Source organism: Sapajus apella, unplaced genomic scaffold (assembly GCF_009761245.1).
Source record: "Sapajus apella isolate SASKATOON/1434 unplaced genomic scaffold, GSC_monkey_1.0 scaffold279, whole genome shotgun sequence".
Lineage (NCBI taxonomy): Eukaryota > Metazoa > Chordata > Mammalia > Primates > Cebidae > Sapajus > Sapajus apella.
The window spans coordinates 204,414-212,851 of NW_022437219.1; the positions used below are offsets into that span (position 1 = coordinate 204,414).

Below are 8,438 nucleotides of genomic sequence, written 5' to 3' on the forward strand. Positions count from 1 at the left end.
CAAGCTGCAGCAGCAGGAGCAGCAGCCACGAGACAGCAAAACCCTGAGCTGTCGGGAGTCAGACGGTGAGGGGTCTTGTGGGAGGGTCTACGCAGGACGCCCAGCTGTTGGGGTCCCGGGGCCAGACCTGAAGCTGTACCGGGGCGACCACTTCACAGGTCGATGTCAGCGCGCAATCCCCGGATTTTATTTTTCCTATAGTTAAATTGTATTCCATTGTGTGTATACACCGCGTATGCTCTATCCATTTATGCCCTGATGAAAACTAAGATTGCGCGGGCGCGCCGCAGGCAGCCCTGGAGGGGGGCCTTTCCTGCCTCCTAACACCGGGGTCCTTCCTCACGTTTCCTTCTGTGCCTGCGAACATGGCGGCGCCCATCGTCACGGCCCCGGGCAGAGCTCTGCTGCGGGGAGGCCTTCGGGAGCTACTGCGGCCGCGACAGGAAGGGAACACCCCTGGCCTGAAGCGTGACTTCAGCCTCTCTCAAAATCGGGACACGGTCATCGTGGAGCGCCGGTGGAAGGTACCGCTGGCGGGGGAGAGCCGGAAGCCGCGCCTGCACCGGCGACACCGCGTCTATAAGCTGTTTGAGGACACGAAGCATCGGCCCGTAGAAAACCTGGAGCTCATCCTCACGCAGTCTGTGGAGAATCTTGGAGTCCGGGGTGACCTGGTCTCAGTGAAGAAATATTTTGGCCGGAATCGACTCCTTCCTCAGGGACTGGCTGTATATGCATCTCCTGAAAACAAGAAGCTGTTTGAAGAAGAGAAATCGCTGAGACAAGAAGGAAAATTAGAGAAGATCTAGACCAAGGCAGGTGAGGCGACAGTGAAATTTCTAAAAAGCTGTCACCTGCAGGTAGGGATGAAGAACAATGTCAAATGGGAGCTGAATCCTGAAATTGTTGCCCGCCACTTCCTCAAGAATCTTGGTGTTGTGGTCGCCCCACATACATTAAAGCTACCAGAAGAGCCTATCACATGGTGGGGCGAGTATTGGTGTGAGGTGAGGGTAAATGGGCTTGATACTCTGAGAGTGTTTATGTCTGTGGTGAACTTTGAGAGGCCCAAGACCAAAAGATATAAGTACTGATTAGCCCAGCAAGCTGCCAAGGGCATGACCCCCACCGCCCCCCAGAAGATCTAAACCTACTTTTCCTCCAAGGCGGTAAAGCAGAATCAGGAGCGGTGGAGCAGAAATGGGCAAGCACCCTGATCTCACTCCCAGCTCTGACCAAATACAGAATTTTAGAGAATACCTGAAGACAGCAGACTGCACTGCATATACATGTTGAATTCTTAATTTTGCCATCTTTAACTGTCATCACTGGGGCGCCTTGTTCCAGAAGTACCAGGCTGTAGATTTGATAAGCTGCATACAATAGACCAAAACCGTCCAGATCCTGTTTAGCTTCTTCCTCCATTGGAGTTTATTGGGACAAACAGAAGAGCCAGCCAGTACTTGCCTCATTCTCATGATCTAAACTGAACATTTCTATCCCAAGCAGAAATAAAGAGATTATGTTCTAAAAAAAAAAGAAAGAAAGAAAAGAAAAAGAAAAGTAAGATTGATTCCATATCTGGGCTACTGTCAATCAAGCCATAATAAACATGGGAGTGCAGATATCTCTTTTATACACTGATTTTTATTTCCCTTTAACATATACTCAAGAGTGGAACTGCTGGATTATATGATAGTTTCATTTTTAGATTTTGGTTTTTGTTTTGAGAAATCTGCATAGTTTTCCCTGAAGGTTTCTAAAAAATAAATGAATAAATAAATCTAAAAATGTACTAAATTTACATTCACAGCAACTGTGTATAAGTGTTCCCATTTCTCCACATCCTCACCAAACCTTTTTTTTTTTTTTTTGTCTTCTTAATATTGGCCATTCTAAATGGGGTGAGGAATGACCTCATGTGGTTTTGGGTTGCATTTTCCAAAAGATTAGTGATGTTGGCCATTTCCTTAGGTCTTCTTTGGGAAAATATCTATTCAGATCTTTTGCTCATTCTTTAGTTTCGTTTTTTCAATTTTTATTGCTGTTGAGTCCTTATATATTTTGGATATTAACTCCTTGTCAGATGCACACAATTTCTATTATTTTATAGGTTGTGTTTTTACTGTTAATAGATTTCTATGCTGTCCAGCAGCTTTTATTTTAATATTTTATTGATATTAATTTTTCTGTTTTCTGACTTGATACAGAGGTAGGAGTTTTCCTTCAACTTCATAGGTTATCTGTCTTCTATCTCACTGTTTTTAAGAGATTTTTCTCTTTTTTGTGTCATGCAGATTGATCATTATCCTTTTTTAAAGACTTATTTATAATTGACACATAATAATTGTACATATTATGGGGTACAGTGTGATGTTTCAAGTATATACTGTTCAATGACCCAATCAGGGTAATTTGCATATCTAGCACTTTAAACATTTTTTTGGTGCTAATAAAATTTGAAATCCTCTCTTCTAGCTGTGTTAGAATAAACAGTATATTATTATTAGTTATAGTCACCCTACTGTGTAATAGAACACCAGAATTTACTCTCCGTCTAACTGTAACTTTGGAACTTTGATAAACCTCTCCCCATTCCTTCATCCCTTCACTCTCCATAGCCTCTGGTAAACCACCATTCTACTCTCTACTTCTATGTGATCAACTTTTTTCGATTTCACATTATGAGTGATATCGTGGTTTTTTTTCTTTCTGTGACTGGCTTATTTCACATTACAGAATGTCCCCTGGGTTCATCCATCTTGACATAAATGACAGAAGTTTATTCTGTTTTATTACTGAACATTATTTGTGTGTGTGTGTGTATGTATAACATTTTCTTCAATCATCTGTAGATGGCCATTTACACACTTGATAAAAATGTAAGTTTATACAAACCTTAGGGAAAAAAGCATGGAAGTTTTTCAAGAAATTATAAATAGAACTGCAATATACATATGACCCAGCAATTCCACCAGTGGATACATATCAAAAGGATATAAAAACAGTAAGTTAAAAAGATAATTGCACTTTCATGTTTATTGAAGTGGTACTCACAATGACTTAAACCATTATTTGTTTCTCAATTTATGTTTTTTGGCTTATTACACTCTAAACTTTGATAAAATTCATGTGTTGTTTACAATTTCTGAAACTTATGATTCACCAATTCTTTAAATATTGCCTTCCTGTTTATAGTCTAGAGAACAAATTTTTTTTTATTTTTTCTCATCTAATCTTCACATATAAATAAATATATTTGCATTTTGTATGAACATGCCTTCTATAAAGCATATGACTACATTAATTGTGCTCAGCATTTCAGTTTACTAGTCCTCCCATCAGCTCAGTCTATTTTATTATGTAATTTGTGTGATATACATTTTTTACTACATTTTTAATAGTTTATTTTCTATTTGCTTCTTTTCCAGATATAACTTGACAAGCTCATAGGTTTTCTTCACATTATTTTCATTTTTTTGTTTTTCACTATATTGCAAACATTTAAATATAAAACCTCATATCTGAGTTTTATGTGCCTTATTGTTTAATCTAATGGTTCACACTTGTAGCTTATCTCTCTTTGTGCAACATAATTTATAATTTAGTTATCAAATATGGAAGACAGCACACTCTGGATGCCAGCAGGGAGTTTATCTATGTATATGCCATATGCCTTGTCAGGAGCTGAACAACTGAAAAAGATCTGACATCTTTGTGATCAGATGCACCTGAATGGAGCACTGGCAACTTAGGTTGATACTTCTTTGGATCAATACTTTTATCTACTTCTGGTCTTGAGAAGTTTCCATAATTTTAACTATACTAGGCATTTTGTGAATTTTTGTAAATTATTTATTTATTTATTTATTTTTGAGATGGAGTCTCAGTCTGTTGCCCAGGCTAGAGTGCAATGGTGCTATCTCGACTCACTGCAACCTCCACCTCCCAGGTTCAAGCCATTCTCCTACCTCAGCCTCCCTGGTAGCTGGGATTACAGGTGCCCGACAATGTGCCCTGCTAATTTTTGTATTTTTAGTAGAGAGGATTTCACCATCTTGAAATGGCTTGAAATGCCAGGCTATTCTTGAACTCTTGACTTCGTGATCCACCTGCCTCAGCTTCCCAAGTGCTGGGATTACAGGTGTGAGCCACCATGCCCAGCTGAATTCTTGTAACTTCTTGATAATTTTAGTTATCTGCATTAAGTTTTTAAAGCATGTTATTTTCCCGAAAAGCAGAAATATCAACAGTTGCATAAATGAATAAAACACATTACAGGGATTTTCTATGGCATAGATCACCTACCTCCTCATGAGAAATTGCAAAATGAGTACAATATTGTCTATATAAGAGTGGTATTTCAAATGAAGAAATACCGCTCTCTTATATGGACAATATTGTACTAATTTGTAGAATGTGATTAACTTTTTACCATTAGAAAATTAATGATAAGTTATGCACACATTTCTGAAATATTTTACTGCAGGTAGTAGGATGGTCAGAATCATTGTTGCCTTTAACCTAATACTAATGTGGGTAAAAATATTTACCTGAATTCAGATCTTTCAGCTTCAATTGCCATTCTACCTCATTAGCACTTCCCTAACTCTATATAAGGTATCATTTGAATTCTTTAATTCACAATTTTTTTAAAGAGTGTTTTTTAAAAATGTTATAATGTTTTTACTGCAATTGAGGACATTTGCAATAAATATCTTGAGTTTGAGATCATGGCTAAGTATTCCTTTTGTACTAGAAGTCAGATTTCTCTGATCTAACTCCATTGCCTGCAATAATACTTAGGAAAACTACAAATGCCAGCACACTATTTCAATACTGTACACAGTTGTTCATATGTAACTATGTCATTAGCTATTAAACAAACCAAATATAAAAGTTGAACAAATAGTACAAATCCACAGATTATTCACAGAAAAAAAAAAACAATAAAAGACTAATTTTCTACAATATGTCACCTTTTCATTAGTTCTTCAATAATATTTTTAGGCTATTTCAAGTAGAAGAGCTTGTTTAGGTTCTAAAAGGCATAAACAGGGATGAATACAGTCAGATTGGTTTTTATAAACTTTTGATGTTTCTTTTGCTGTGTGTTTTACTGTGACTATATAGAGACAGACAAATGTACATTTAAGTCATCAGTGGTTACATGAGTTTTGCTCATATGGCTTTTTGCTTATATGGATGTTGTAAATGGCAAGATAAAATCATGAAGTTTGATAAACTTACCTGTGCCCTGTAAACTTTAGTCCACTTACTGCATAACTTTATTCAGTCATTACTTATTAGTTTAAAATATGGTTTTAAAAAGTTGCAACCCAAACTTTATTTGACATTTCTGAATCAGAAAAGGGTAAACTGTGACACAGTTCCTCTGGGCCAGAGACTCTTTGGGGCAGAAAAGTTATGCAATAAAATAAAATAAAATAAGAGTTTCCAAACTCTGTTTCTAAAAAAGCTTGAGTTTTCCTCTGTGATTAACATTCACTCTATAGTCCCTTTTACCCAAGGCATGGTTTCGAAGTCATCTTTGAAGGTTTCATTTCTGGGAAGTTTTCAGCAAACCTATCTTATGCTTTGTCACAGTTGTTTTGTTTTTGTTTTGGAGAAGGTGAACATCTTGAATTGGGTATGGATTGCCTCTTTTCAAGCCTACGCATGTTCACTGAAGCTGAAGCTGAATTGGAGTTTTCATCCTTTACCATCCTTCCCCAGATCCTCTCTTTTTTTTCCCAACATATCTTCTCCAACATCTTCTGACTTTTCTTGCTGTCAGTAATTTCAGAATAAACAGATGCAGAAGCATCATCTTTTTAAAAGTTCCTTCACTTCCAATACGCTCTGTATGTTTCCAGCTCTATCTTTACATTTTAGATTATTCAGTGTCCAATCATCTTCATAGTCTATATTCTCTAAACTATATTTTACTCATATTTTCTTTCTTTTCTTTTTTTTTTCACTTTTTTTCTCCTTACTTAATGTTGGACAAGTAAACAATTCATCTTTCTTAGCAAGGCAGAGGTGAGCTCAAACTTGCTGTGGCTCGCAGCCATCACAGGTATCACTGCCAGGGTGAATGAATGTGAAAGGGTAAAACCAGTCTCTCCAATTTTCACGTCATGTCTATGCTCAAGGATATAAGGGTCACATTTAGTTTTCAGCTGAACCACCAGTTTTCCATGAACAATAGTTCCACTTTGACTGCCTTGATCTACAATGATATAACTTTGTAAGTCATGATCAAAGTAAATTTCTGCATGAAACTGACACCAACTTCATGGATTCAGTCTATGCTCTATATCATTTTCTCATCCAATTGTAGCAGGTTTTGCAGCAGTAATAATAAAGAGTGATCCTGTATGCAACACAGGTTATCTAACGACAATTACTCTAATATATGAGGGTCAATTTGTTTTCTCATTGTCCTCTTCAGTATCTTCTGCACTGACATAGCTGTCACCGGTAACATGAGAAGGGGCTGCGCTGGGACTTGTGAAGCCAGAAGCCAAGGGAGTGAAGGCAGCAAAAGGCAGCCTCATCCTGGCTGGCTGCTGTGGCCAGTGCCAGGATTCCCCAGCAATGAATTGCCTGGAGCCAAGCAGGGCTGTGGGCCACTACCAAGGGAAGAGGTAATAGCCTTGCCCAATCTGCAGGATCTGGAAACCAGAAAACTCCTGGGAACTATTGCATCTTCCCCAGCTACAGAAACAGCAGGAGGAGTGTTGGAGAAGTCAAGAAGCCAGATGTGTTCTCACCTTTCACAGGTTAAACCAGAAACAGGAGCCAAGAGAGTTAAAATTACATATGGCTAGATATGACCTGCTGATTACTCTTAAGTTTTTTCCACATTTATTGAGCTATGACTTACACATTGAAAAGTGCATATATTTGGGGTGCATAATAGAGTGCTTTGAGATGTGTATGCATCTTTAAATTATCTTAGTTAAGCTAGTTTACACATCTATCTCCTCGCATAGGTGCATTATACATTTCTGTGTGTGTAGTGAAACATTTCTTGTATGTTTTTGGAAATATGGCTATTTAGATATTTTGCCCAGTTAATCAGAGAATTGTTTTTGTTTTGTTCTGCTGTGAGGTTTTTCTTTTTTTTTTAATTGATTATTATTACACATATATTGTATAGCAACATATTACCCTACATATGGTTTACAAGTATTTTCTCATCCCATATATTGCCTTTATATTTTGTTGTTTCCTTTATTGTGCAGAAACTTGTTACTTTGACATAGTTCCACATTTTTATTTTTGCCTTTGTTGCTTGAGTTTTCTATGTCAAATCCAAAACATCACTGCCACAACCACAAAGAGCTTTTCATATATATATATATATATATATATATATATGTAATACAAGATTCATAATTTCAGTTTTTATGTCTAAGTCTTTAAACTTATTTTTGTGTTGCTCTAAGAGATGAGTTTGCTTTTTGTAGGTGAATATCTAGTTTTTCCTACACCATTTTTTGATGTATTTATCATTTGCTAATTCTGTGGGATCAGTTGACTGTATACGTATGACTTCATTTCTAGTTCTTCTATTATGTTCCACTGAGTTTTATGTAGATACTATACTATTTTGATGACTATAGCTTTGTAATATAGTTTGAAATCAGAAGGTTTTAGGATTTTAGCCTTTTTGTTCTTCTCAGTATTTGGCTATGTGGTGTCTTTTGTGGCTCCATACTAATTTTACAATTATTTTTTCTACATTTATTTTAATGGCATTAAAATTTTGATAGAAATGTCTTTAACTCTGTAGATGACTTTGTGTAGCTTAACGATTTCAACAATATTAATTTTTAGAATCCATGAACAGAGGATATATTTCCGATTTTGTGAAATTGTTTTCCTTATCTATTTTAAGACATTTTGTTGTTATTGTATAAAAATACAACTGATTTTCATGTTAATGTTGTATTCTGCAACTTTACTGAATTAGTTTATTAGCTATAACAGGGTGTTGTTGCTGCTGGTGTTGTTTTTTTTAAATGGTGGGTATTTTTAACTCTAGTTATGCTTTATAGCTGTAGTTGTTATCATTTCATAATTCTTTAAAATATAAGATAGGTTTCTGTTGTCATGAATTCAGGGGAATTAAAATGCTCCCATTTAAAATAATTTGTCGGGTTTGTCTGGGCCCCGGGATGGTAGGGGGTACTCCATGGGAGCCAGGGGATTCAGTTTAGGGAGGGAGAAGTGGTTGGAGAGGAGGCTGACCGGGAGAAGAAGAGAGGGGCTCCAGGGACAGTAGGGAGGAGAGGCCTCCTGACAGAGACCCAGCGCGGAGAGAGAAAAGGCCAGAAAAAAGGTGAAGGGTGGGAGTGAGCAACAGGATTGCTTTCCGGTCAGGGCAAGAGGCAGCGAACTTTGCTAAAACTGGTAGCCCCAGGAACAGT

At 37.3% G+C, this 8,438-nt stretch overlaps 1 pseudogene across 1 annotated transcript; it reads left to right on the plus strand.

Annotated features, from left to right (window-relative positions):
- The first annotated feature begins 294 nt into the window (after window positions 1–294).
- On the plus strand, window positions 295–1,529 carry LOC116545507 (annotated as a pseudogene). The gene has a single exon (XR_004266339.1). The product of XR_004266339.1 is annotated as a 39S ribosomal protein L9, mitochondrial pseudogene (transcript).
- Window positions 1,530–8,438: the final 6,909 nt, after the last annotated feature.